This window comes from Echinops telfairi, unplaced genomic scaffold (genome assembly GCF_000313985.2).
Source record: "Echinops telfairi isolate 266 unplaced genomic scaffold, ASM31398v2 ScPeMD7_5868;HRSCAF=6743_1, whole genome shotgun sequence".
In the NCBI taxonomy this organism is placed as follows: Eukaryota; Metazoa; Chordata; class Mammalia; order Afrosoricida; family Tenrecidae; genus Echinops; species Echinops telfairi.
This window is the reverse complement of record NW_022109768.1, coordinates 6,353,387-6,362,024: the sequence shown is the minus strand read 5'-3', so window position 1 is coordinate 6,362,024 and position 8,638 is coordinate 6,353,387. Positions and strand designations below refer to the sequence as shown.

The 8,638-nt window shown below is 43.3% G+C and overlaps 1 protein-coding gene across 1 annotated transcript in view; it reads right to left on the bottom strand.

Moving 5' to 3' along the window:
* Positions 1-5,750, bottom strand: part of SH3D19 (SH3 domain containing 19) — a 125,311-nt gene extending 119,561 nt beyond the window's left edge. The window contains exon 1 of the mRNA XM_045295805.1: positions 5,719-5,750. The gene's annotated coding sequence lies outside the window, so the exon portion shown is untranslated. The remainder of the gene's footprint in view (positions 1-5,718) is intronic.
* Between the last annotated feature and the right edge of the window lie 2,888 nt (positions 5,751-8,638).

Sequence of the window (8,638 nt, the reverse complement as noted above, 5' to 3'; positions counted from 1 at the left end):
TTAGCAGCTCAATGGGTAATCCACTACACCACCAGTGCTCCTGGGAGGCCACATCTTTCTGTAGTGTTAAAATGTTCTCATCTGTTACTTGTAAAACAGTGTCAATCCAGAGCAACAGATTGTGCTTTGAGTAAAGGGAATCAAAGGATCAGAATATGAACAACAACAACAACAACAAACAATTCATTGCCATTGAGTCAATTCTGACCCACACCAACCTTCTAGGGCAGCGCAGAATTGCCCCTGTGGGTCCCCCAAGCTGTAATCTCTATGGGAACAGAAGTCTCACAAGGGGCAGCTGGTGGGTTTGAACTACTAACTTAGTTGTTAGCTACCTGACTCATCATCTAGTACCCACCAGCTGCGGTGACAAAGGCACAGTTTTCAATTACTGGGAGAAAGGCTTCCTGTTTCTGTCAGGAGCTACAGCGCAGGAAACCTACAGGGCAGTTCTACGCTGCCCTATGCTCTCAGTTGTAACACACTTGATGGCAGTGAGTTTGGCTTGGTTTGATTCAAACATCGCTTTTCCCTGAACTTCTTTGCTATTTTTTTTCTTCGCTTTGCTATTTTTTTCTTTTCGTTTTCCTTTCAGAAATAATCAAAGATACTTTTGATTTTTCAGTAAAAACAATTTTATCAGTGCCACAAAATCCAAGGTCTTCTTGGGAGGCCCCTTGTTTCCAAATATCAAATTTTCTGGGATTTTTAGCCTTTAGATACGATTACAGAGCTCATTACTCAGCTTTAAGGAAGAAAGCAGTACAGATACATTTCAAGTTTCCTCTGGACCCTTCCCCAAGCTCTCATCTTTTCATAATCAGTAGACTAAAATCACGTTATCATTTCCATGCATTTAATACTTTTACTAATATGTCATCATCAATAGCCTACATAAAACATACTGATTTTGCCCGCGAGAAAACTTTGTGTTGGGAGTCCGCAAAATTTCTCTAGAATGGGCCAGAGAGTACAGTTTCACTTGGCCTGTCTGTCATACTGTCCCTGTTGCAGCTATTCAACTCTACGGCTGTACCAGGGCTACTTGCAAACAGATGGACAGAGCCCAGTCCCGGTAAAACTGTTAGCTACACATATGAGTGGCCAGGTTTGGCCTTTGGTGTTATATACACAGTATCTTACCATACCTATCCCTCTACAGTTTGCTTTGTATTTGCCAAAATGGGGGTTTTGAGATTTACCTACATTGATTCCTAGAGCTGTAGTTTTCTTAGTCTAAACAGAACTGTGTAACTTCTTGGGCACCGGTGAAAGAATGTTTCTTTCTTTCTTTCTTTTTAAAATAAATTGTTTTATTGGGGGCTCTTACAGCTCTTACAACCCATACATCAATTGTATCAAACACACTTTTTTTTAAAAGTGAAAAAGCTTTTAATTAGTGATTTCTAAGAGATCCGACTAACCATAAAAATCTTGTTTAGCACTATGTCAGAACACCTTAAATTATCTCTTTTTAAAATTTTTTAAAAATCATTTTATTAGGGGCTCATACAACTCTTATCACAATCCATACATATATCAATTGTGTAAAGCACATTTGTACATTCATTGCCCTCATCATTCTCAAAACATTTCCTCTCCACTAGGTCCTCATTTCCCCCCTCCCTCGCCGCTCCCCCCTCCCTCATGAGCCCTTGATAATTTATAAATTGTTATTTTGTCATATCTTGCCCTGTCCAACCCACTTTTCTGTTGTCCGTCCCCCAGGGAGGAGGTCACATATAGTTCCTTGTAATCGGTTCCCTCTTTCCTACCCACTCTCCCTCTACCCTCCCTGTATCGCCACTCACACCACTGGTCCTGTAGGGCTCATCCGCCCTGGATTCCCTGTATTTTCAGTTCCTATGGCAACATAGGTACAAAAGTGTGTTTCACTCTTACCATAGTGAATGATGGAGGGAGTGCAGAGTGGAGACCCAAAGCCCATTAGTAGGCCACTGGAGATCCCCTTACAGAGGGGTCGCGGGGAGGAGAATCAGGGTGCAATGTAACAAAGATGAAAAATACAACATTCCTCTAGTTCCTAAATGTTTCTTCCCCGCTCCCACTATCATGATACGAATCCTACCTTGCAAGTCTGGCTAGACCAGAGGATGTACACTGGTTTAACTCACCATTGTACAAACTTCTCTTACACAGGACTATTAATGTCTTGACATCTTAATTAATATTCTGCTGAAAAATACTCCATGGGACATCAATTTGGCAAATGGTGTACTTAAACCAATAAAGCTGAGACAAGAAGAATTCAGGTATTTCTGACTTCCACATTAATCAATCAGCAAGAATGGAGGGGGAAAAATCCAACATTAAATCAAATTAATCAAGAAGCACCCCAGTACTCCAGCAATTCTCTTAACATGTTTCAATGGTACGCGTTAATTTGGTGTCTTAGCGTTGGCCTATGCCTGATGAAACCTTTCCTACATTGACAAGAGATTTACTCCCCGTTTTATTTCAGCACCAAAATAAGAGAACAAGGCAGACGTCCCAGATTTATTTGCCTCTCACTTGCCAAGCTCTAGACTGCTTGGTCTTGTAAAAACCTGAACTAAAGGAATGCCTTTCTCTTGTTCTTGCTAGGCTTTGAGCCTGAGCCATTACACTTGCTTAACGGCCTGAGAAGAACGAACACACAAACCAAAAACGAGTGACTCTTTGTTTATATAGTTTTTCTTTCTGCCTTGTTAGTGCAGCAGGTATTAATCTGCAGGGTGCAGTGCAGGCCTGGAGCGTGGCCCCTCAAGGCTGAGAGGAGCAGGGGAGGGGCAGGTCAGTGCCTGTCGGGGCAGCTATCTGTGACAGAAACATGGCTTTCCCGGGGACACAGGCCTTTCCCATTCGTTGTCACAGCACAGCACAATCTTGGGTAAACTCTTGAGAAATAGATATGACGGTTAATGTATGTGACAATTAGGCTAGACTATGGTTCTCAGTGGGTTGGCAGACATTGGACTGATTGTTTTTCCATAAACTAATATACTGTAACTACCCTCCATTTTATAGTTTGATGTGAGCAGTCGATCAGTTACAATACAGTTTCCTTGTTAATATTTTCCTACATTTACTTCTTCCTGGATTACATGCTCTCTCTCTGCTTTTTCCACTGCCCCGCCCCACCTTCCTGCCTGCCACCCTGAATTATTTGAAAGTGGATTGCAAACATGTGGCTACATCATCCCTAATACTTTGGTATGTAGCTCTTAAGAATAACTGGACTTCCCCTTACAGAAGGGTCGCAGGAGGGAGATGAGCCAGTCAGGGTGCAGTGTAGCACTGATGAAACATACAACTTTCCTCTAGTTCTTTAAAGCTTCCTCATTACCCCACCCCACCCCCACTATCATGATCCCAATTCTACCTTACAAATCCGGCTAGATCAGAGGTTGTACACGGGTACATATAAGAGCTGGAAACATAGAAAGAAAAAAAAAGAACTAGGGAAAAAAAAAAAAGAGCTGGAAACACAAGGAATCCAGGACAGATAAAGCCCTCAGGACTGATATTGAGAGTAGTGATACCAGGAGGGGAAACGGAAGGTGGGGTAGAAAGGGAGAACCTATCACAATGATCTACATATAACCCCCTCACTGGAGGATGGACAACAGAAAAGTGGATGAAGGGAGGCATTGAACAGTGTAAGACATGAAAAAATAACAATAATTAATAAATTATCAAGGGTTCTTGAGGGAGGGAGGGGAAAAATGAGAAGCTGATACCAAGGGCTCAAGTAGAAGGAACATATTTTGAGGATGATGGCAACAAATGTACAAATGTTGACACAATGGATGGATGTATGAATTGTGATAAGAGTTGTACAAGTGTCTAATAAAATGATTTAAAAAAAAGAATAAGGATATTCACCTACCTAACAATATTCCTATAAATAATCCAAGAAGATAGACAGCATGAATATTAAGATTTGAGGCAGTGTCCTTAACAACCCGGAATACACAGATGTCATAACCTTGCTTGCTAAAATCAGAGACTTAAAGCTTACTGATGAAAATAAAAGATTACAACCTTCAAGATGAATCACATCTCAACAGAGAGAAAACAAAAATTCTCACAACTGGGCCAATAAGCACCATAATGATAAATTTGGAAAATACTTCAGTTGTCCAGGATTTCATTGTATTTGGCTCTACAATCAATGCCTGTAGACGCAGCAGTCAAGAAGTCCCAGCATACTGTACTGGGTAAATCCACTGCACAAGCCCTCGCTAAAGTGTTGGGCAATGTTGACACTGAGGAATGAGGTGCACCTGGCCCAAGCCATAATATTTTCAAGTGTCTCATATGCACCTAAAAGAATAAGGACGACGGAATAAGGAATACTGAAGTAACCTCCACTGCCGGAAGAACAAACAAATCTGTCTTGGTCAAGTGCAGCCAGAATGCTCCCTATAAGCGAAGCTCCTGAGACGTTGCCTCCCCTACTGTGGAAATGGGACCGGAAACCAACATCATGTTCGGTAGTAGAGGAAGACCCTCAAGAAGATGAATTGACACAGTGGCTGTAATAATGGGCTCGGGGACAGCAATGATTGCGAGGGTGGTCCTGCAGGGTGGCTTTTCCTTTTGTTGCACATAAGGACGTTGTGAGTTGGAACGGACTTGGTGGCATCTCCTCCGGATTGTTGATCCCGCCTATCTTATCTAGACAGACATGCAGAGGCAGTGATTTACACAAAAACAAGACAGAGCAAAAGAAAATAAAACACCAACGAAACACCAACACCAACACCAACAAAAAAAAAAGGAGGAAAGCCTATAAATAGTTCAAGGTCTGTTTGTTGACCTTTAGGAGCATTTTCCGGTTGTCTGTGGGGTCCCACAGTCTATTTTGGTGGGACTAGACGATTTTCAATGTACAAGACTGACCAAAGCAAAGAGTCACTCTCACTGGGTCTTGGGGACTCATCACCACCCCACAGGACTCTCCCGGTGAGTTTCCCAGAGCGTTGTGCACCTTACGGGAGTGGAGTGGACGTCCAGTCTCTCTACCCAGGAGCAGCTGCTCCAGTTTTGACCTGGACCTTGCAGTTAGCAGCCGACTGACAGGTATTTTTCAGGATAGTCTTCAGTGTTGGTCAAAGTCCAGTAAAGCACACTGTCTGATGATGTGGGTGAGGGGTTCCGGTGACAGAACCTTGATCTGGACACAGACACACTGATAATAATCTATGAGTAAACATAGTGTAGCCATAGTTGTATTCAAGCCATCTCTCCATGGTGGAAGGTCAAGCTGCGTGTTGTTGCCGTTGTTGTTGTTTGAACTAACGCTTTGCAATTTTCATCTTTCTAAATTTCTACAATGGGCCTTTTCCAGTTTTGCAGGCAAAGCATTATGCATTGTGAAGACTTGTTGAGAAGAAGGGTAGAACATTCGCCAGCAAAGAGGAAACAGGGCCGAAAGCATTTGTTCATGAACAGGCCTACCATGTTATGGCGGTTGGTGAAGGTTTACCTGCTATTAACAGGAATTCTGAAAATGCAACGTGTCTTTCAGGACCGTCAATACTTTTAGGCAGAGACTGCTGTCCAGGGAACGAACACGAGCGCCCTGGCGCAGCATCTTTGAATGCCACACCGAGCGACTAAAAGGGACCCGTACTTCCATTGCCTTCAAACAGTATTTTTTTTTTCCCAACGAGAAAGCTATAGATAGAATTAGTCAGTGCTAGGAATTCATACCTTGAAGAACGGTGCTCTGGCTTATTTCTTTCGTTGCGATCTGTAAAGAGAAGAAGACAGCCACATGTCAACATGCTCTTTAGAAATCCTGAGGGGGGGGAAAGTTCTTGAACTACCAGTGGCCAAACCATTAGATTTCACAAAGTGCTGCTCAAAGGTACCCTGTCTCCCCCTCTAGCAGGCTCTTTAGCAGGGCTGAAGAGGGGACGCTTCTGATGGAGGAGGTAGAGAAGGCATACGCAACAAAGAACAGGCCTACCATGTTATGGCGGTTGGTGAAGATCATTAGGAAAATATGGTATTGCAAGTATTCCTTCATTTGTAAAAGATCTTGGCTGTTGGTTTGTTTTTCTCTTCAAAATACTTTAGCTAAAAGCAAGACAGCTTTAGCTAAGGAAAGCTAGTAAGGAAACTGAAAAGCCACAGATGACTCAGCCATAAGAAATCGTTCCATGAATCATGGTTGGCAGAAGCGTCTAATGAGGTGGGGAGGAGAACAATGAGCAGTTGGCCACAGCAACATCTGCAAATACACTAAGAGCGGGCTAGCCTCATCCTTAACTCTCTCCCACCCAGAACATTCCAGAAGTGGGATTTCACCACGGAAGGGTAATGGTTCTCACTCAGGAGTGATTTCTGTCCCCTAGGGGACATTTGACAATGGTGGTTGTCACAAGTGAGGAGAAAGGAACTGCTGTGACCCCAGTAAACATCCCGCAACGTGCAGGGCAGCCCCCACCGCAGGGAACTTTGTCTAGCCCAAACTGTCCAGGGGGTGGAGGTTGAGAAACTTCCCTGCAGGGCAGAAAGACAAACAGCTGCTTCAAGTTTGCCAAAGTGCTTCTCCATACTGCTATAAAAGACTATTTATCAACCAGAGCACGAGACGTGAGCCACAAGACCCTGACTCTGATGGTTTTAACTCCAAATAATCTTTAGATCTTAAAATCATAGCTAGATATTTAAGATATCAAAACATCTCAGTTTGCAGCGGCGGGGGGGTGGGGGTGGGGTGGGGAGCAAACCCAACATCAAAAGGCAAATTAACCACACAAAAGTCCCATGTAATGATTTAAAAATTGGAGGAAAAAAATCCTATGCAATACTGCAAATATACTATGTTCTAAAAGTTTTTTAAACAAATACAAGCAAGTTTGAATTTCGTGGCAAAACAAAGATTAAGTAGGATCCCAGTGAAGACCATGCAAAGATATACAGATACTCTCCAACTGAGAGGGACAGGGAGGAAAGGCCAAGGCGGGCGGCATTCTACAATTCAATGCACACACAGAGACTTTTGGAAGGGGTCATAACAAAAGAAAAGCAAACCTTTTTTTTTTTTAAGTCCAGGGTTAAACTTCACATAAAAAGCCCGCCCTCTGCAAGGCTGACAGTACGTTCACAAGAGAGCCTGCTTAGACAGAATGTTCTCCCAAACGCATCATGGTAATAAATATACGTGTGGAGGCCGTCATTCCTCCACACAGTGATTTCATGTTACCGACGCGTTCAAAGAGTCATCATTTCACTTAGCGTGTAAGTAAAAAATCACAGCTTCTCACTGGTTGCGCACTGAGAATTTAAAGTCCGAGTGAGGCGGCGCCCATGGGCATCACGTTGCCCGGAGTTGTTCTGGCTCCTTGTGCTGACAAGCCACACGGTGGCTGCAGACCTGCCATCATCCTCACCACCCAAGCAACAACTCTTACCTGTGGCTAGATGAGGGCCCGCTCTGTCACCTGCTGCGGCTGTGATCCTGGCTCGGACAGGGACAGCAGACTCCCCACTAATCTGCCGAGTGTACGACACCCAGGCGGTGGGGAGAAACGGAGTCACATGAGTGTAAACGAGACCCAGCCTCTGAGGGCTTCCCTGGGGCCCGCCCTGATTGGCAGATGTGCTAAGACTAGTCTGCACAGCTGGAATGTGGCCACTCAGGAAGCAAATGGCTCACGGCTCTCGCCTCCATCCTCCATTCAAACAGGAAATTCGACAGTCGTTTTTAAACTTTCTGCTCTCGGAAAATGCCTCTGGCTTCATACAGGACTTTCCTATTAAACAAGCCACGTCCATCCCGGTATATAACTTGGAGGACGCTTCAAATGTTTCCGCCCAAATTCACCCTTCGTTTCATATAAGTCACGATCCTGTGGAAATATGTATGAGCCCTATTTATAACATGCAAGTATACGCCTAAGAATTCATATAATTGATAACTTATGGGGTAAGGGTAAATTATTATCCAGAAAAACCTCTACTCCCTAACCCTTGACAAATAGAAAAAACCCTAAAACATATGTTCTTGATGCAACCTATTTTTACTGCTATTCAAAGTATACACATGCCTGGATTTCCTATTTTGCATATATCCACGCTTTCCCATGCAGTTTCCAAGGGTCCCTGGTGGCGTAGTGGCTAAGTTCTTCTCTGTTAACACAAAGGTCTGCAGTGTGGACCCACATTTGCTCTGCGGGAGAGACACATGGCAATCTGCTTCTGCAAAGATTGACAACCTGGGAAGCGATGGGGCAGCTCTACTCCATCCCATAAGGTTACTGTGTTGACACCAACTGGACAGGAAATGGGTTTATATATAAATGTGTGTATGTATTGTATATCTGTGCATTTACCCATACACTTTTGTAAGCTTACTCTCTGATAAGAGTCATTTTCACAACAGCCCAAAATATTGTGCAATGGTCAAGAAATACATTCGTGGAAATGCCAAGTTTCTGGCAAAATGATACTTAGTTCTTGTTTTGGTCCAAAAGTCAAGACTAAACAAAACAAAGACGCAATGAGGACAGATTTGGGGCTTTACTTTCTTGCCAATAACAAAACATTTGGATAAAAAGTCACTAAAAAGCAAAACAAACGCCCCCAGATCTCTAACAAACATGAAATCACTTTGGCTATTTAA